The sequence below is a fragment of the Petaurus breviceps genome, unplaced genomic scaffold (assembly GCF_028583685.1).
Source record: "Petaurus breviceps papuanus isolate PSGF00001 unplaced genomic scaffold, PetGlider_PUasm1.0 90760, whole genome shotgun sequence".
In the NCBI taxonomy this organism is placed as follows: Eukaryota; Metazoa; Chordata; class Mammalia; order Diprotodontia; family Petauridae; genus Petaurus; species Petaurus breviceps.
Window position 1 is genome coordinate 12,215,355 of NW_027187338.1, and position 21,249 is coordinate 12,236,603.

Genomic DNA, 21,249 nt, shown 5'->3' on the forward strand with positions numbered 1-21,249 from the left:
CTCTATTCTGCCATGAAAGTGATTTTCCTAGCACGGGTCTGATCATGTCACCACTCAACACACTCCAGTGGCTACCTATCACTTCCAAATATAAATACAAAATGCTCTACTTGGCATTTAAACTCCTTCATAACCTACCCTTCTCCTACCTCTCTCCAGTTTTCTTACAGCTTACTCCCAACCATGTACTCTTTGATCCAGTAACACACGTCTCCTTTCTATTTCATAAATACCGTGTTTCCCCAATAATAAGATACTGTCTTATGAATTTTTTTGGACAGAAAAACACCAGAGGGCTTATTTTCAGGGGAGGGCTTATTTTAATGAACATTGACAGGAATTTTAATAAACAGGTAAATGTGAACAAAAAAAATGTACCTTTATTCAATAAGCAAATCACTGGGGAAAAACAGGATGATGCGCTCACTGCTGCAGCTCTGATTGGATGCAGCTTGGAGCGCGGTGTACATTTCCCCTGGGGGGGGGGGACGGGACAGTGCATACAGAAGGTACCATACAGAAGGTACCGTAATGTAGCATGTAGCGCAGGGGATCACCTTCACTACAGTAGCAATCTCAATAGGGCTTATTTTGGGGGGAGGGCTTATTTTAGAGGAATCTTACACAGTAAGGGGAGGGCTTATTTTTGGGATAGGTCTTATTATCAGGGAAACACGGTAAGACACTCCATATCTCTTGGCTCCAAGAATTTTCTCTGATTTGCCTCCATGCCTGGAAAGCTTTCCCTCTTCTGCTCTAACTACTGAACTCCCTAGCTTCCTTTAGGTCCCAACAAAATCCCTTTGCACACTGTCTTTCTCATTAGATCATGAACTCCTAGAGGACAGGAATTGTCTTTTGCCTCTTTTTGCATCCCCGGCACTTAGCACAGTGCCTGGCTCCAGTTGTCCTGATCTATATCTGGCCACTGGACCCAGACGGTTCCAGAGGTGAAAGTGAGGAGTAACTCTGTACAGCCCTCTCTTACTTAAATCCAATTCACTTGCATGTCACAGCATCACCTTCCTGATGTCACAGTCCTCTTCAAGAATGAAGGAAAAACAGCAGCAACAGTGGCTGGCCCATAGAAGGAGCTAAATGTGATTAATGATGTAAAAAAAAAAAATTAATGACAACAGCGAAACCTTCATAATCTAGCCACTGTCATCAATGGCAGAATAATATGTCTTACAAATCACAGAATTTAAAGGGACCTTAACAGCTGTCTATTCCAATCCATAAATGAAAGAAATTCTCACTATAAGATACCCAACAGCTGGTCATCCAGGCTCTACTAGAAGACCTCCAAAGAAGGGGATCCCACTCACTACCTCTCAAGCTTCTTGTACTCTTAAAGAGCTCTGTTAGCAATTTCTTCCTGACAGCTAACCTAAATTTGCCTAGGGGATCCCACTCACTACCTCTCAAGTTCATTGTACTCTTTAAAGAGCTCTGTTAGCATTTTCTTCCAGGCAGCTAGCCTACATTTGCCTGGGTCTGCAATCTTTTCATTTCTTTACTTTCCTTACATTTCCAACCTATCACCAAATCCAGCCAATTCTTTTACCACATCTCACAGAAGCAAATCCTCTTAGACCTCCATAATTACTATCCTGGTCTTTTTCAATTCACAAATGAACCATTTCATCTACGTCTTCAAATTCTCTGCAATCCAAATATAAATGGCTACTAGAAAAATCTCCCACATACACACAATTTTCATACTGCTATTGTCCTCCCCCTTGCATTAGAACCAACAGTGGCTCCCCATTATCAAATTTCTCAAAATTGAATTTGAACAAAGCATTCCAATTCAATCACCTACCTATATCACCAAATTCATTTTTCATATTCATCAATAGGCTTTCTGTTCCAGTCAAGCAAATATGTTTGGAATTTCCTGCCTGTCGTTTGCTCATTCTCACCTCCTTACACTTAAACATGCCATTCCTTCTTGAAAATGTCTTCTTTTCCACTGCCAATCCACATCTCTCCTCTCTACAATCCACCTACACTTTTACTATCCTCATACAATTAATTATCCTACTGGCTAAGTGCTTACAAGCCAAAAAAGAAGGATGCATGAAAATAATGATCTGAGTTGGAATTTGTTACCTAAAATTTTTTTTTAATTTCTAAAAACTAGGTACTCTCATTTTTTTACACTTGCTTAGACCTTATCTTAGGTGTGTGCCTGTTCTACCCCACCAAATGGATATTTGAAGATAAGAACTATGGCCTTTATTTTCTTGTTATTTCTCTACAAAATTCATGATTAGTTCTCAAACTCTGTTTTTTTGTTTTGTTTTGTTTTTTGCCTTTTGGAGGGCAATTGGAGTTAAATAACTTGCCCAAGGTTACAAGGCCAGTTTTTTTGTGTGTGTGTGTGGGTGTTGTGTCTGAGGCCAGAACAAAACTCCGGTCCTCCTGACTCAGGGGCCACACTTTACTCACTGCTTGCCCCACCTAGCCTCCCCTCAAACTCTTGTTTTAATAAAACTAAGCAAGTCTAAGTTAATTATTCCCTATTTTCATGAAAAAGCAAACAAATATAACTTCTAATCACTGAAAAGAGCAGACATAGAAAAATAAATCCTAACAATTATATTAACAACTCTCTTTCCACAAACAAGAATGGGTTACTATCCCAAAGATATATGTAGACAACAAAAAAATTTTTTTTAAATCAACACTTGTACTAGCTGTGTGATCTTGGGCTAGTCACTTAACCCCAATTGCCCTGCCTTCCCCCTCCAAAAAAAAAAAAGGCAAAAAATAAGAAATAAAAACTATATCAACACTTATAAAATAATGGCAAGGGCCATCTGAGCACAAAACACACACACACACACACACACACGCACGCAAGGCCTGAGAGAAGAAAAGCAGTTGTACTACCCTTTTTATGATCAAAAATGTAAGCCTACCCAGTAGGCACATGATTCTGGGAACCAAACTGAGGAACTCGGCTAAAAAATAAATAAGAAAATAATGCTCCCCCAAAGGCCTGAAAAATAAGACGAACAATTCACTGCAACAGTGCAAATTATAATACTACTACCAAAAAATAGAAATCCTCAGAACTGTGCAAGAAATGGAAGAAATTAACCACTTCCAATATGCTGCATAATCAGAAAAAGAGAAAAACATCCTTTTCCTTCCCAAATATCTAAAAAAATCTAGGAGATATGAAAAAAGATCCTCTTCCACTCCACTTTAATCTGGTTACTGTTAAAAATGTAATCTAAGGCCATGAACCAAATCAAAATTAACTGGCTCACAAAGAGTTTAAATGTGATCCTAACAAACCTAAGAAGACAAACTATCCCACACATACATATATACTCCAAAACCAACAGCAAAGCAGACTGGACATAAAGATGATCAGGAGACAAAAAAGTTTTTTTTAGCTTCCATGAAAGTGGCTGACTGAGGCTACTAATACCTGACCAAAGTATAACTAAGCATATAATAATACCTCTACATTATGCAAACATATAATTCCTCTACAGAGGAAAGGATATGTTAACTTACCAAAAAAAAAAAAATAGCAAAAACAACAATTTATATCTCACAGTGTAGCTCAACTTTCAATTTATGTCAATATCCACCTAGGGACAAAATAACTGTATAACACTGGACAGAAAAACCTTCCCCAAATACAGAAAAACAGCACAGATGATTGAAAAATTCTATAGACTAGTAACAATATTTAAACCCCGTTAAAAAAGAGCAGCGTGGAGAAATTTGGGGGGGGGGGGGAGAGTGAGTCAAGAATAGGAATGCCCTTCTCAGTGTCTCCAGATATCCCCCTCCATGAAAAGACGTAACCTGACTAATGTCTTCCTTCTCTCACCTGGCAATAACTCAAAAGCTTCAAGTGTCCCCTCATCCCCACTAAAGCAACCAAGCCCCAACCATCAATCCCACCCAGGACCCTCATCCCTTCAAAGCATAAGAGAAAAAAAGGGGGGAGGGGTGGGATTTGGACAGAGGAGCAGGGGACACACCACGTGGGCAGGATGCAAACACATCCAGGACAGAAACACGTCTGCACGGAGCAGCTGCCGGCTGGGGTTGGCCCGATCACCAGCAAAGGACACGGGGACAGACAGGATGGGTGGGAGGCCGGTCGATCTGGCCATCCCGAGGAAGGGCAACAGCGCAGGAGGTGTGAAGTCCTCCCGAAAAGCCGCATCCTGCCGAGGCTCTGTCCTCACAGGACACGGGAGGCTCCCCAGAGAGGGGGCGGGGGAGGCTGAGGGGGGCGCGGCGCCCCGCGGCGCAGGGGCCCGGCGGGGGAGGGGCGCCTGGGGCCCTCTGAGGGGGGGGGGGGGGGGGGGGGGGAAAGGGGGGGGGGGGGGGGCGGCCGCTGCCCTCGAGCCTTCGCAGACCCGCCTGCCTGGCTCTGCTCTCCCCCCCGCCCCCTCGGCGGTCAGTGAGCGGGCAGCGAGCACCCCACACCGGGCCGGACTCGGCCACGGCCCCAACCCCGGCGATGCCCCGGCCCCGCCTCCCCGCTCCGGCCGTCCGAGGGGCTTGTCCTCACCTCAGGCTTCGGAGGCCGGGGCGGCCCAACCGAGCCCCCGGCCCGCTCCGTGCGTATCCGTCCCCCGAGGAAAAGCCCCAACGGCGGCTAATGTGAGAGAGTGGCCAAGGCACCGAGCAGCGCCCACGGTGGCGGCGACAGCGACGGCTACGACGGCGGCGGCGGCGGCAGCAGCGGGAGCAGCCAACATCCGGGGCCGCGCACCCGGAACTACTTCCCTCCTCCGGGGCCCCCCCACCCCTTCCCCCTCTTCCCACTACCCACTCCAGCGGGCGGCGGCGGCGACGTCGCTGCGCCTCCGTCCTGGCGTCAGCGCCGCCTCTTCCCGCGTTCCGGTTCTTTAGGGCGCAGTACGGTCATGGCGTTCTAAGATCCCTCCGCTGGGAGAAATAGTGCCCCGGGTCCCCGCTAGTCGGCTTTCTGCCGCTTTGCCCTTGGTGGCGGCAAGCGGGCGGCTCCAGGGCCGCGTCCTTGCCTTTCAGCGCTCAGCCTAACGACCCCTAGTGGCAGGGAGGGGACAGAAAGGGAGTCTGGGGTCCGGGAGAGCCATGCGGGAATTGGAGGCAAGGCATCTCTGGCACCCGTAAAGAGCCTGGTCCTTGTGGTATTTAGAGTGGAAAATGGACTTTAGGGACCGTCTGACCAACATGCCCCGTCCTTCATTTAACTGAGGGGAAACTGAGGCTTAGGAAGCTTGAGGGACTTTCCAGAGGTCACACAAGCCAGCAAGCAAGCAGTATTGGGAATTGAAGGTGATCTCCTTAGTGTGCCCCCCCTTCCGTGGTTTTGTGCGGGATGTCTTCCTATTCCTGGAGTGCCCTCCCTTCCGGCTTCCCTGGACTCCTTCAGCTCAGCTTAAACTCCACCTTGTGCAGGAGATCGCTTTCCCCCACCCCTAGTGCCTTCCCTCTGGAACTACCTGACATTTACATTGTATTTATCTGGTTTGTACCTAGTCCTTTGCAGGTTGTCTCCCCGCATTAGGATGGGAGCTTGAGGCGGGGCCTGTTTGGTTTTTTTTTTGGGGGGGGGTTCCCCTTTCTTTGCCTTCTTTATGCCTCCCCAGTACTTAGCACAGTGCCCGACACATAGTAAGTGCCATATAAATGTCTAGCTATTATTTTATTTATACGAACCTAGTCTTTGGCGTGAAATGTTTGTTGACTGATTAACTGATTCAGCTAGTAAGTGTCAGAGTCAGGATTTGCTCCCAGGACATAGGCTAAAGATTGATAAAGCTATAAGAGACTTTAGAAATCATATAATCCTGTCCTTATGTTTTGCTATAGAGTAAACTAAAGTCGAAGAAGGAATTGCCCAAAGTCACACAGGCAGGAAGTAGCTGAGCCAGAACTCTAAACCAGGTGCTCTAAGCTCAGATCCCTTCATTGCCCTTCTGATGTGAACTGATTTGGAGCAGTGGAATCCTAGTAGCTCAGAGTCAATCAGTTAGCAAGTATTAAGTATCTAACAACCCCTAGGCACTATATTAGTTAGGGCTGTAAAAAAGGCTCTAGCCTAGGGCTCAAAAGCCCAGGGAAGCCTGATAAAGGTTAGGACAGCAGAAGGAAGGTGTGTGTATTCAGGAGTGGAGAACCTGTGCCTCCAGGCCACAAGTGGCACTCTAGGTCCTCAGGTGTGGCCCTTTGCCTGAATCCAAACCCTGAAGTTTCAAAAGGAGGGCAATTTCCCCACCAATGGTATAGGTAGGTATTGGGTCAGAGAGATCCTTGTGAACCATGGAGTCTCCAGCTCTAACAGCCCTTGGGCTCTTCATACACAGCTGAACAGCCAGGTTAGCAGCCTAATAGAATGGAAAGGACTGAATTTGACATCAGGAAGACCTAGGTTCAAATCTCTCATTTGGCACTGACTTTGAGTAACTCACCTAAATTCTCTAGGTCCCAGTTTCTAGTTTCTGTGTTTAAATATGGGATGAAGGTTGGACTAAGGGACCTAAACTCCTTTCCAACTCTAAATCTGTCTTTGTGCTGCTAATAATAATATCCCTCCCTGACTGACTCCCTCCTATCCACTAATTTAACAAAGGTTTATTTAGTGTCTGCTATGTAAGTGTCCTGGGCCAGTGAATGCTATAGTAAGGGGAAGATATCCACATACCCACAAATTCACTATTGCAAAATGGGGCATTGCTAATGGGCCAATGAACTTTAAGATAATAAATTTTAGGACTGGTGGGGGGGGGGCACGTTAGCAAGCTATCATCTCTCCAACTAGAGGATGAACTCACTTATTTCTGTATTACTTTACAGCACTTAGCGTAATACCATGTATGCCTTATAAGTGGTCAGCACATATCTGTTGGATTAAAAATTAACTGGACTGTCCTGTATTGTTTACTGCTCTTGATATGTTAGTCATCTTCCACAAAGGTAAGGCCCCTTATCTTTTGTACTTCCCATAGCCTATCACATAGTAAAAAGCTCATTTCAGTAGGAGGAGCCTCTCTCTGCACACTCACTGATGAACTAATCAGCTGAATGAGGAAAACGAAAAAAGAAAGTAAAATGGCCCTATGAACAGAACCTTTCTTTATACATCTGGTCTTCCATGTCTGAGATGGATGTCCTTCCATTCCCAGGCCTCAGAACCTTAGCTTCCTTAAGTTAGCACAGAACAGGTGCCACCTCCTGGGCCAGCCGTTTTATGATCCCTGAGGTAATTTAAGATCCTCTCACTCCAAACCCCTAAGAATATTCTCTTTTCTTCTTTCCCCCCAACTCTGATTCCCCCATACAGCAGCACCCATAGGAAATAAGATCTCTATCAGGAAAGGAAGAGCTCTCTATGTTTTGGGCTGAGATTGTCCTTCATCTACCATATGGGAAATAGATGTAATGTGGTGGAAAGTGGACTATAATACAAATAAGAAAACTAGGTCATGGTCAATGCTCCAGACTACTAACTAGCTCCATGATAGTAAATGAGTGATATACTCTCTGAGCCTCAGTTTCCTTATCTGTAATGGATGAACTAGATCGCTAAGTGCCCTTCCAACTCCAACATTCCATGCTACATTGTAGTAGCCACAAAAGAAACTTTCAAAACTTGACTCTGCTTCCTATTCAAATTATCATCTATCATCTTGCTCCCCACTATTGCCATGTCTATAAAGAGTAGTCTACATTATATTTTGTCCTCAACCCCTTGCAATATGACTGTTCACAGAATTTATGGGTTAGAAAAGTGGCCATCTAAGTCCAACCCTTACTCAAAAAGAAATTCCTTCTATGCCCTAGCTGATCATGTAACCTTTGCTTGAAGATCTCAAATGAAGAGGAAACCACTACATTCTGAGGCAGTCCATTCTACTTTTGTGCAACTCTTAATTGTCAGGAAATTTTCCCCTGCATCAAACCTAAATTTATGCAACTTCATTCAGTCAATGAACATTTATTAAGCACCTACTCTCTACTGTATGCCTCACTGTAATATCCCCACCAGGCTAAGCACTGGGAACAAAAAAAAAAAAAGAGGCAAAAGGTAGTCCTAGCCCTCAAGGAATTTACAATCTAATGGAAAGACTACAAGCAATTAACATATATAAAGCAAGCTATATACCGGATAAATAGTTCTCCCTTCTGGGGCCTAGGAGAACAAGTCTAGTCCATGTTCAAATACATAAAGATTGCCACAGAAGCCTCCTCACTTTGGGAATACACTTCAAATCTGTGGCCCCTCCCTCTGATTGTCTGGTTCCTCCTAGAATTTTCATTTTGAGGAAAGTGTTCTGGCCAACTGGTCTTCATTCTTCTCTAGGCTATACTCCTGACTCTCTGGACCAGGGGTGGGGAATCTGCTCTGGACTTTCTCTAGCATGGCACAGAATCCTCCTCACCCTGGAAGCTACATTTCACTCTGGTTGGCTAGAACACTCATGCCAGCCATGTCTTCCTTTCTCTCTAGGATCCACTTCTGATTCTCTGGACTTTCTCCACCATGCACCTCCCGCAACCCTCTCCTGGTTTTTCAGCTCCTTTTTATGTTTTGTCTTTTCTCGTTAGATTGGCAGCTCCTTGAAGGCAGAGACTGTCTTTCTTTCTGCTTGTAGTTGTATTCCCAGAGCTTAGCATAGTGCCTGGCACATAATAAGTGCTTATAAATGCTACTTGGGGACAAGTTGACTTGAGAATTGCTGTTATGTTCTCTAAGTCTCTTCAGTCTACACTTCCCTGGTGTCTTCAACTGATGCTTATATAATATGAACTCAGACTCTCCTTTCTCTGGACAATGTACATCCTGAAATGTATTCCTTGGCAGTCAACTACTAAACTTGTTTTCTCCCAGGTCGCCATTTGCCCTGTTGGAGAACCCAGTGGTTGTTCATCTTCCTTGCCCTATTTCTAGCATCTGACATTATTAATCACTGCTTCTCTCTTGATTCTCTCCCCTTCCTTAGCTTCCTTGACATTGCTCTTTCCTACTTCCCTGGTATTTCCTTAGTTATCTTCACCCATTCCTCTTTTTCCACCAGTGCTAACGGTGGGCATGTTCCCCCCCGCCAAGGTTCTGTAAATAGCTGGTTCTCTCTGCTGTCTTCCCTAACAATCTTACCCACTCCTGAGACTTATTTATATGCAACCACCAATCTGAGTCTGTGTCTCTAACCCAGTTCTCTCCTCTGCACTAAAATCTCTAATCACCAATTGCTTATTTAGATTCTCTGCCAGCATCTCAAAATCAACATGTCTAAAACAATAAATTCATCATCTTCCTCCCCAAGGTCTACATGATCCCTACCTTCTCTGTTTCTATTAATGGCAACACCACCCTCCCAGTTAGCCACGCCTGAAATATCAATTCAATTCAACAAGCATTTTTTAAGCATTTTCTTTGTGCCAGACACTTTGGTAGGATACCGGTGATGCAAAGATGATAATGAAAGTCCCTGTGCTCCAGGACCTTACATTCTACTAAGTGGATACAAATTGTATGCAAATGAGTTCAAGGTAATTGAGGAGAGAGATAACTTTGTGGATCAGGAAAGGCTTTCTATGAAAGGTGGAGTCTTGAAGGAAACTAAGGATCCTTAGAGGTAGAAGTGAGCAGAGAGTGCATTTCAGGTGTGGAGGACAGCTTGTACAAAGGTATTACAGCAGTAGATACAATGCTAAGTTCAGGATAAAGCAATGTCATTCTGGCTGGAATTTAGAGTATATGAAAGGAGTAATGTGAAATAAATCTAGAAAAAATATGCTAAAGACAGATTTTAAAAAGCTTTAAATATCAAGCTGAGGAGTGTGTAATTTATTTAAGGGACAATAGGGAATCATTGAAGTTCCTTGAGCAGTCATGCTTTAGGAAAATAAATTTGGCAACTGTAGGAAGAATGGATTACAGAAGAGAGATAAGAAGGTGTAATGGTAATGGTAATTTGAAGATCTTCCCTACCCTATAACAGGCCTGTGGTAGGAGGAGTTTGCTGAACAGGTGGAGCAGGAAGGGTAGAGCAGAACTGAGAAGTTGGGAGTCAGAGCAATTAGATAGAGGGAAGAGAGAAGACACAGGCAAGGAGACAGCTAGGCTTGTGAGTGTTTGTGGGAAGACTTTGGGATGGTGTTGCTCTCTGCAGTGATAATGTGTGTTAACTTCTTTGTTGCTATGATGGATTTGGTTTTCTGGTATCTGAATAAATATTTTGCTTCTGTCTTCTATATAGAAAGTTTGCTATATTTTGTAATTTAAAACCACACTGGCATATTCATAGTCTCTGTCAATGAAAGTTGTGCAATTCAAATGAGGAGAGAAGATGAATATGAGAGGTGTTCTGGAGGAAGAAGCAATAAGACATCAGTTGATTGGGGATGAAGAGTAAGGGAAAGGGAAAAATCAAAGATGGCTGCAGGCTTGTAAACCTGAATAATTGGAAGGATATTGGTTCCTTTGACAGAAATACGGAAATTTAAAGGCAAAGCAGGTTTGGAGAAAAGAGAATGAGTTCCATTTGGGACTTTTCAAGTTTACAATGCCTGTAGGACATCAAAGTGAAGTTGTTGAACTGATAGTAGTTGATTCAGGGCATAAATTTGAAGTTGATTTACATAGAGATGATCATTCAGCCTCACCATCAAGATGAGATGTGAAAAGAGAAGCAAGTCAAAGTCTTGAAAGATACCCACAATCAGGAGATAGGACAGGGATCTTGATCTAGCAAGGGAGACTGAGTAGGAATAGGCTGGTATGTAGGAAGAGAACCAGGAAAGTCAAAGGATAAGAGAATGTCCAGGAAGTGGAGATGGACAATAGTGTCCCAAAACCCCATGGGGCAAAAGGGTGAATGAGAAAAGACGGTAAGATTGAGCAACTAAGAGATCACTGGTAACCTTCAAGGAAACAGTTTCAGTTAAGTACCGAGGTCAGAAACAAGAGAGGAAGGTTTTGTGAAGTGAATGAGAGGTGAGAACATAGAAGCCTAGACCAGGTAGCTTTTTCTAAGAGTTTGGCTATGAAAGAGAGGAAGGCTGGAATTTTGAGGCACAGCAGGATAAAGTTTTTTTAAGGATGTGGGAGACAGGGCAGATTTGTAAACAGAAGGGAAGGAGCCAATAGACAGGGAGAGGTTGAAGATGAGAAAATGGAAGGATTGGGAAATGGGCAGATTTTCAAAATGGCAAACTGCCAGAGAAGTTGGCAGAGAAGGGGATAGCATCAAGAACACAAATAGAATTGGCTTTGATGGGTAGAAAAGCCAGCTCTTCATTAAATATTGAAACAGTGAAGAAGAGAATAGGAGATAATGTTGAGGGAATCTTGAAGTAAAAAAAATTAGTAAAAAGAAGAATCTCCCTCAGGATTGCCTCTGTTTTTCTCAGTAACATAGGAGATATAGTCCTCTGTTAGGGATGAGTGGAGTCAAAGGGGAGATGTCTGGAGCTTGAAGAGAGAAGAGAAAGTTTAGAACAATTACTGAGGAGAGTATGATAGGAAAAAAAAAGAGGATGGTTTGTAACAGCAGTCAAGGCTCAGGTGGCATTAGATAATTTAAGTTCAGGGAACACTGCTGATCACTTGCCTGACCCAGTTTTACGATACAGATAAGGTACTGGGCAATCCTATGCTTATCCAAGGAGTTCTGCTCTACACCCATCACCAGATGCCAAGTTCTTTCTGTTTTTTAGGGCGCTGGCTACCTCTCTATACCCTTACTCCACACCTTTTGTGGATGAATGTCCCTCTTCTTAGTTTAAGGGTATAGTCAATGTTGATTATCTAATTAGTCTCTTGTCTGAACCCTTAAGTACTGGAATACTACGTCCTCTTCCCTTGATGCTAAGTTCCAATGAACTCTAGCCATGAAATAACAGAGTTCACCAAAGGAGCATAAATTAGTTGCATAAAGTTCTTTACATATACTTATAGAAGTCAAAAAAGAAAAGGTGTTAAAACAACACACAAATTACATACCTAAGTCCTCTCCTCTTAGTCCTAGTCAGCCCATTTAAATGCATGCCTCACACTCAGGGCTTCCAGAAACACAATTCAAGTGCTTAGAATTAAATTTCCATCCACCTGTCTCTGCTGGAGAGAGGAAGAACCATTAGCCACACAAGTACATCTTGCTGCCCAGATTCTCTCTGCCCTTTCTAATGCCACAGACCATCTGTTCTGTTCTCATTTAAACCCCAAGTACAGTGGAGATAGGTTCTCCCAAACTGTGACTTATCCACATCTCCTAGTCCCATCCAGTGACCAGGAAAAAGGGTCCCGGGTGTTGCATCAGCATTGCACTATATTCCCTTCATTATATTCTCTCTCTTTTTCCTTCAGAGTTTGAGTGCTGATCATGTCTACCACTTTCATCCCAAGTTCTTTTTGTATCTTCCACTGCCAGGTGCACCTACATTTAAAAGCTTCATGGACAAAGCTAGCTCTGAGACTTGGGTCCATCAGTTTTTCTCCTCTGCCCCTCTACTTTCTCTACTAGGGTAGAGTGAGGAGGTTACAACAACATAAATTTATAGTGTACTCAGCCAGCATAGTCGGCCAACTTCCTCTTCCAGAGGTGTTCAGCAACATATAAATAAGAGCAGAAAAGGTAGATACTAGAGGTAGCCCAGAGTTGGGGTTTGGCAAGGCATAAACAGTGGTAGGACAAGGAGTCACTTGTTTCAGGAGTAGAGGACAGTGTAGCATTGACCTGGTTAGATATGATGTCAATGGAGAAGTGGGAACATACTGGAGGAGTGGAGAAGAGTAGAAGGAAGTCATAGTAAGGGCAAGGAACAGATTTAGGAGAATTAAGGCAGAGGAATGAATAGAGGTTGTTCTCAAAGAGAGAAACTTTCCTCAGGGGTGCAGTAAATAGGGCTCTGGAACTGGAGTCTGGAAGACCTCAGTTCCAATACAGCCTCAGAGGCTTACTAGCTATGTGACCATAGGCAAGTCACTCAAACCTCTTTACCTAAGTTTCCATAACTGCAGAATGGAAACCAATGGTATCTAACTCCCAGGTTTGCTGTAAGGATCAGCTGAGAGAGTATTTGTAAAGTGCTTAGCACAGTGCTTGGTCATAGCATGTGCTTAATAAATGTCTGTTTCTTTCCTTACTTGCTCCTATCTGTAGAATAGAGCAAAACTAACAAGGTGACTTGGAATCCCATTTGTGGCCTTGGCCTCAATCCTGTGCTAATCATACAGAGACAGTTGGCTATATTATCATTGACAAATTCATAGATTAAATAGTGTTTACCTTACATATAAGGAGGGATGCAAATGTAACTAGATATTACTAGGAAGAATTGGTAAGAGGATGTTCAAACAATAGGACCAGGGGGGAAAATCACCTTCTCTCGGTGTGTTGGCAAAGGAGCCCAGTGACCTAAGGGGAAAAATGCTCCAGCTCTGGCAAACATCTTGAAGAGGCTTAAAACAAGGATTCAGGATGGGATGAAGGGGCTGTTGACTCAATATGTCCAAAGTGCTAAGCAAGTGGGAGGCTTCCAGTAAAGACTCATCAGTGATTAGGAGACAAAGATGCAGAACTCAGGATGGGAGAGCTGGGGAAGGGGCTTGAGAGGTCTTCTAGTTCAATCTTCTTATTCTGTCATTGAAGAATCAGGCTCAGAGAGCTCTCCAATGATAACACTATAGAAAATATCTTTACTGAGGCCTAAGAGACAAACCCAGAAGTCAGACAGGGAATGGTAACTGTCTAGTTCGGTGATTCTCAAACCATAGTCCACAGACCTGTGGGACTTGCTGAGATGATTTCAGGGTATCCTCAAGGTCAAAACTATTTTCATAATAATACTAAGCTGTTCTCATTTTAATATGGTAAATATATATAGTTAAAACTATAACTATAATATGGTAAATATTAATAACTATAAATAATATGTAAATAATAATATAATATGATAAATATTAATAACCATAACCATAAACTTTGAAGGGTTCTCAGTTTTTAAGAAAGTAAGGAAGTCTTGAGATAAAAAGTTTAAGAATGCCCAGTCTAGTCTTGGGCATGTATTATGTCAGTTTAAGCAAGGTGAGTGAGGTGATTATCCCCTTCTTCCTTTGAGATCTGTTTAGTAGCAAAACACTTTGCTCTTCTTAGCATGGAAGTAGCACTATGCTCACCCTAGCATGCTTGGTTTCCCATTTATTTAGTGATATCCCCAAGGGTACATACTACATAGTCAACTAGTCCTTGCAAGGATAAGAGATCTCCCCGGTTACCCAATTATCAGTCAACTGAGTTCACCACATCTACAAGGTCTGGGACCAACATATGGCCTCATATCTATGAACAAAGATAGAATAAGTCAAATTGGCTACTTCTGTTATTTATACAATGTTCAGGGTGATATTTTTTTAATCCCTTCATCAAAGTCCCTGCTTTGGACTTTTCTGCATTTTAATCAGTAAACTGTTGCTTTAAAGTTTTATAGCCTTGCTTATGGAATGGTTCTTTGGCACCTAGACAAGGTATGTGTGACGTTGGCAAAACTTATCTTATATAGAATGGGTCCTTTCAGAAATGTCAGAGATATGAAAGCTTTCCAGATAAATTCTACCTACTAATGTTTATTTTACAGGGTTGGGGGGATGGTGGTGATGATGTAAATCTCCCAAATGGATATTTTGCCTTTGTGGTTAGGCCAAACACAGCAAAACTTCCTTAAATTGCAGGGTAGAATGGAGTAAGTTTTCAAGCAAGTATTTGTAGGAATCCTAAAAAGAGTTCCTTCCAGCCAGTTCAATGTGATAAGTCCTTATTAAATGCCTGTCACTATGCTAGAGATCCAAAGACAAGAATGTTAATAGTGCCTACCCTCAAGGAGCTTATTTTCATCCTATAAGAAGAGTTCCCATTCTGGAACAGGAGGATCACCAGTTACCTCTTCAAACCTTCTATGACACAAATCTAATCTAACAGTCACCTTTGGAGCCTCAATTCACCATTCAAACAGTGGGGTACAACAGTAGCTTTCCTCCCCACTAATTCAAAGTTCTCCTGATTCAGTGGGAAATGTGTTTCCAGAAACATTCAAGACTCTATGAGATACTGCATTAAGCCTACGGTGTTTCCCTTTGCAAAATTTGCAAACCTCATAGGAGTCACACACTTGCTGAAGAACATTTTCTCAGCTTGTCAAGGATTAAATATTCTGGGGGTTCTGACTCCCCATTTTCCTTCTCCATATGTGTGACTTCTTCCCATAAGCAACATATAAGTCTATTTTTCAATATATAAGGAGGAAAGGAACCCTTCCTGACATTTTGGAATGACGAATGAAGATTTCTAGCTATGGAAGTAGATAGAAGAGGGCTTCTGAAAATTTAGAAAAGTTAAGTGAAAAGCAGCAATAAAATATAGCCCAGTGAGTATCTATAATTTGTTCCAAATAACCCAAGTATTTTCTAGTTCAGTGAGACAGTGGGAATGGGAATCATGGTGGCAAGGAAAAGTGGAAAAAATGGATCAGATTACTCTTGCCAATCGTCAGTCAATAAGCATTTATTAAGTGCCAGACATTGTGCTAAGCTCTAGAGGTACAAAGAAAGACAAAAGTCCCTGCTCTCAAGAAACTCACACTGCACTGAGGATTGACTTGAGGAGAACAATCCTGCTTCTATTAGCATAGGAAAGAATAAGTATTTTCATATGATTTAGGGAAGAGGAGAAAGAAATTGAGGCAATAAAATGTTGGTAGTAAGGAGAGGAAGTTTCCTTAGTAGTGAAACTATAATAAATAGTGTTGGTGGGGCCCCTTAGAGGGTAGGAAACACAGTTTCAATGAAACAGTAACTTTAATAAAGTAGCAGAATATAAAATAAACTCACAAAATCATCATCTTTTCCATAGATTACCAACATAACCCAGCAGGAAGATATAGAAAAAAATTCTATTCAGAATATCTTTACAGAAATAATGGCAGACCTAAATAATTGGAGGCTTTGATTGATAATAGTAGAACTATGCCACTATAATAAAAATGACAAAAATAAATCAATTCACTTTCTCTATGTTATACTAATGAAGCTACCAAAGGTTTATTTCATAGAACCGGAAAATTAGAACAAATTTCATATGATGGGAACAAAGGTGGATGTGTTCAGGCAACTCCTGGGTCCAAAGAGAGGAGCTGGCTGGTAGAAAAGGAAGCTTCTGCCTCAGAGAAGAAAGTTTAATGGTTCTATACAGTGAAAGTTAAACCCATGCTAGCAGAAAGACTGGAGACCTAGGACTAAGCCCTAATGAAGAGGACACAGGAGTTCTTGGTGAAGTCGCAGTAAAATAGGTTTCTAGCTATAGAACTAGGTAAGGAGAGTGCTCTGCTCTGTGTTCACCTGAGTTCCAAAAATCAGTTGCAAAAGTGCAGGATGGGGAAGGTATGGCTAAGCAAAATTTTGGAGAAAAGACCTGAGGGTTTTAGTAGAATTCCAGTCCAATGTTGGTCAACAATAGCTATGCTAATATGATTTTAGGCTACATTAATAGAATCATAGAGTCTAGAATAGGCAGAGTGCTGGGCTTGGATTTAAAATCCCTCCTCCTGAACTCAAATCCCTCCTCCATCATTTAATAGCTGTTACCCGAGGCAAGTCACTCAACTACCTTCTGCATGAGCATCCTTATCTTGGCACTAGCACCTACCTTCTAGGATTGTTGTGAGGATCAAATGTGACAATACTTGTAAAACACTTAGCACAGTATCTGGCACATAGTAGGTGCTTAATAAATGCTTCCTTCCTTCCTATGAAATCCTTCCTTCTTCCCTCCCTTCTTTCTTCCTTCCTTCTTTCCTCCCTTCCTTCCATTCCTTTCTTCCTTTCTTCTGTTCATAGAGTCGTCTAAGCTTTGCCAAGCACTTTGCATAAACTGTCTTACTGGATCTTTGCAACCACCCTCTGTAGTTGGTGCTATTTTTATCCCTACTTTATAAATGTGGAAATAGAACCTCAGGGAGCTTAACTGACTTGCCCAGAATCATACAACTAATAAGTGGCTTAGTTAAGATTTGAACCCAGGTCTTTTTGGCTTCTTCAAGCCCAGTGCTATATCCATTATGCTGTGTATACCTGTGTGAGAAGGACAGGAAAGAAGCTAGAACACATCCAGAGGAAAATAATGAAGATTGGAAAGGCACTAGAAGTAGCGGCATAGATGGATTGGTTGCAGAGAATGGAGATGACTAGACTGAAGAAGAAAATTCTTAGTGGGGATCATAGCTGCCTTTTAGTATTTGTACAGATGTCTTGTGAAAAATAAATTAGACTCATTCTGTTTAGCTCCAGAGGGCATAACTAAGATCAATGAGTGAAAGTTGTAGAAATACAGATTTCAGCTCAATGCAAAGAAAGTTATTAGAACTGTTTAGAAGTAAAACAGGAGTAGTGAGTTTCCCATCACTGAAGGTTTTCAAGCTGAGACCATTATAGAAAGAATTCCTGTGCAGGCAGAAATTGGACTAGGTAATCTCTAAGGTTCTTTCTGGCTCTAGATCTATAATATTATGGCTGAAATTTTAAAATATTCTGAAGAATTGATTGAAGAAAATCCTGAAGAATAATTGTTATGATCAGTATTGTCAAAGACAGGAAAATGATGCTCCCAGAGGTTTATGATCACATTGGTTCCATTCCTAGTTTAATTTTTAACATTCACATAGTAGTTAATTCAGGCTGTAATGGATTTGCTGTTGTTGCTGTTGCCAAAGGCATATAAATGGCACAGTGCTGGAATTAGGAAGACCTGAGTTCAAATCCAGACTCAGATACTGATACTTACTAGCTGTGTGACCCTGGGCAAGTCACTTCACCTCTGTCTACTTCAGTTTCTTCAATTGAAACATGGGGATAATAATATCACCCACCTCCCAGGGTTGCTGTGAGGATAAAATGAGATAATATTTGTAGAGGATTTAGCACAGTACCTGCCATGTAGTAAAGTACTTAAAAAATGTTTGTTTCCTTCATTCCTGAATAAGCATTTATTATTGACTGTGTTTTTGTCACTTCTTGTGACAGATGACTGTAATGACCCAAACTTTGTGACCATATTCAAGTCACTTAACTTTTCTGAGCCTCAGTTTCCTCCTCTTCAAAATGGGTAAAATGATTGATACAGCGCATACCTCAGAAGGTTTGGGGAAGTCTCAAAGGAAATAACGTAAAGTACTTTATAGGCTGACATGACATAAAGGCTGGTTGTCATCCTTAAGATAGCAGAATACAAGTTTCACCACATTATGTCTCTTTTCTTAGGATTTCTCAATGTCTGATGCAGATTTCTTGTGTAAATTTCTAGTATAAGTAATTGGAAATGGACTCTTGTTGAAACAAAAGGGGGACTCATAGCCAAATAAAAGTGGTTTCATTATTCCTGAGAAAAATCCAAGTCCCCAAATGAAGAAAACTTACTGAAATTACTTATATCCATTTTTCCAAATGAAAATGAAAGATTCTAATTCTGATAAGACTCAGGCAACTGATCTCAAAGTCTGTAGTGTTTCATTTCAGGGGTGGAATGAATCATAGCATTTAAGAGTACACTGAACAGATGAATGAATGAATGAATGAATGAAACCTTTATTAAGGGCATGTTACGTGCAAGGAATTTAAACCCTAGGAACACAAATAGAAAAGTCAAACAGTCCCTGCTCAAGAGAAACTCACATCCTAATGGGGAGACAACACACATAGAAGGTTTGAGCTACGAGTCAGATGGAAAAGCCTTATTGTCTTTAGGGGTATAGAAACAAAGCAAGATGCCTCTTCATTAATGTCATTTCCACTGATTAAATCATATGAGTTTCTGATGTTGAACTATTTGAGAGTACCAAAGACTTTGCTGGCCAGAATAAATGCTTGATTAATTTATTGATTGATTGGTTGGTTTCAAGGTCATCTTCCCCCAAATATCCCCACTATGACATACCTCACAAGTGGTCAGCCATTCTTTGTGTGAAGACTTCCAATGAGGTTGAAACCACCACATTCCAAGGCAGCCGCTTCTATTTTTGAATGGCCTTAATTGTTAGAAAGTTTTTCCTGACATTGTCTAGATTTCTGCCCATTGCTCCTAGTTTTGCCTCCTTGGTGCTAGGTAGAACAATACTAATCTCCCATGCATGTGACAGCCCTTCAATTAATTAAAGACAGCTATCATGCCTCTCTTTAAGTCTCCTTTTCTCTAAGCTATTGAACAACTCAGAATGGTATATAACCTGCAGATTAAATGTAGTCTTATTGCCACCATTAGCATCATCTGTTCAATCAAGCAGATATTTATAGGTGCCTACCACATGCCTGACCCTGTACCAGGCACCATGAGAGTTACAAAAGAAATATAAGTGGTCCCTGCCCTCTGGCAGAAAAGATTGGACTTAAATACATGAAATAATTGGAGAAGAATATAAATTGAATATAATCAAGTAATGAAATATATGGTACCAACAGTTAGTGCTATTAGGTGCTCCAGTTGGGGGGGGGGTTGGGCAGAGGGAATCAGTATTGGCAGGAGTTACCGAGGAAGCCTCCATTAAGCAGTGGCATTGTCCCAAATCAAAAAAGAAATTATAGCCAATACAAAAGCTTTATCAATAAGAAAAGGGTGTACAAACACCTTCTACTGGCATCTATGTTACACTGACATTAAGATCTTGTTGCCATGGCAACTGGCCATTGGACCAATGCAACAATCAGTTGTTATGGCAACAAGATTGCAACTGTACTCCCACCAGTCACCTGTTCAGAATCTTTGCATCCCTCAGGTCACCTTATAGACTCCCTCCAGTGCTCTTTCCTAATTATTTTCTGATCTTTTTCTACGCCCCCAGATAACCAATTCTAGGACTAAGTGAAACTGAGAAGATTATAGTATCTCAGAGAGGAGTGATAAGTAACTGATTGATGGTGATAACGATGATGATAGCTTATATTTATTTGTAGAGCAATTTACAAGTTTCAAAATGCTGTCACATATATTGTTATCTCATATGATCTTCTAAATGACTTTGTGAGGTAAGTAAGGTAAGTATTATTAGGGTGCCAAGTCATATTGCTGAATCATGAACTTACAGTCCATTAGCCTGCTGTTGGGGGAGGAGTATAAGTTCCATGTAGACAACCAGTCCAAAGGTAATTGATTACTTCATGGGTAATTGATTACTTTCCCCCTTGGACCTCACCTAGCACTTTGTACCTCTCTGATGCACTCATCTGGTAATGTTGTGAATTAAAGTTATCTGTTATTGTGTCTTGTCCTGTGACTTCCATGAGGGAAGGGATGGTATCTTATCTAAATTTTGAAATTTCCCCAGTGCCTAGGACCCTGCTCTGCATGTAGCAGTTATTTAATAAATGTTTGTTGAATGAATGAATGACGGAATGAATGAATGAAACCCCTAAGTCTTTCCTGTATGAACTACTATCCAAGCAAAGAAATTGACAAACATTTACTAAGAGTTTACTATATGCCTGGCACTGTGCTAAACACTGGGGATACAAAGAAAGTCAAAAGGAGCTCACAGTATAATTTGGAGACAGCACATAAAAAACTATGTACAAACGAGATATACAGATCATGTCTAACCATGTCTTCCCCAGCCTGTACTTTTGTAGTTAATTTTTTGTTTTTAGGCACATGACTACATATCATAATCTAGAACTAGCAAGCACCTCAGATTACATTTAGTACAATACTCTTAATTTATGGATGAGGAAACTGAGGCCCATGGAAATTAAGCAACTTGCTCAGGGTCACACAGGTAGTAAGCATCAAAAGCAAGATTTGAACCCAGACCTTTTTACCTCTATGCCAATGCTTTTTTCACTGAACCATCGCAATTAAACTTCATTTTGTTAAACTGAGCTCATTGTTCTAGCCTGTTTTGGGTCCCTGACCCCATTCACCCAATGCATTAGCTACCCCTCTCAATTTGTTTTATTCCTAAAACTTGATAAACATCCATTAACATCCTCCATTAAGTCATTGCTGGTGTTGATCAGAACAGGACCAAGGACAGAATATTGCCATTCCTCTTCAGACTTCTCTCTAAATCCACACCAGTCATTGAATCATCATTCTTTTGATTTAGTCAGTTATCTATTCCTGAATCCATCTAACTGTATTATGAAGTAAGCCCACATCTCTGCATTTTGTCCATATTTAAATATCATCATCACCATCACCAGCAATATTAACTGGAATCCATAAATACAGTCTCTATTAG

At 41.6% G+C, this 21,249-nt stretch overlaps 1 protein-coding gene across 4 annotated transcripts in view; it reads right to left on the reverse strand.

Moving 5' to 3' along the window:
* FOXJ3 (forkhead box J3) overlaps positions 1 to 4,794 on the reverse strand; it is a 172,354-nt gene extending 167,560 nt beyond the window's left edge. For 3 of the 4 annotated variants that reach the window (XM_069068157.1, XM_069068155.1, XM_069068156.1), the window contains exon 1: positions 4,550 to 4,794. The gene's annotated coding sequence lies outside the window, so the exon portion shown is untranslated. The remainder of the gene's footprint in view (positions 1 to 4,549) is intronic. The other variant, XM_069068154.1, reaches the window with a different exon arrangement.
* Between the last annotated feature and the right edge of the window lie 16,455 nt (positions 4,795 to 21,249).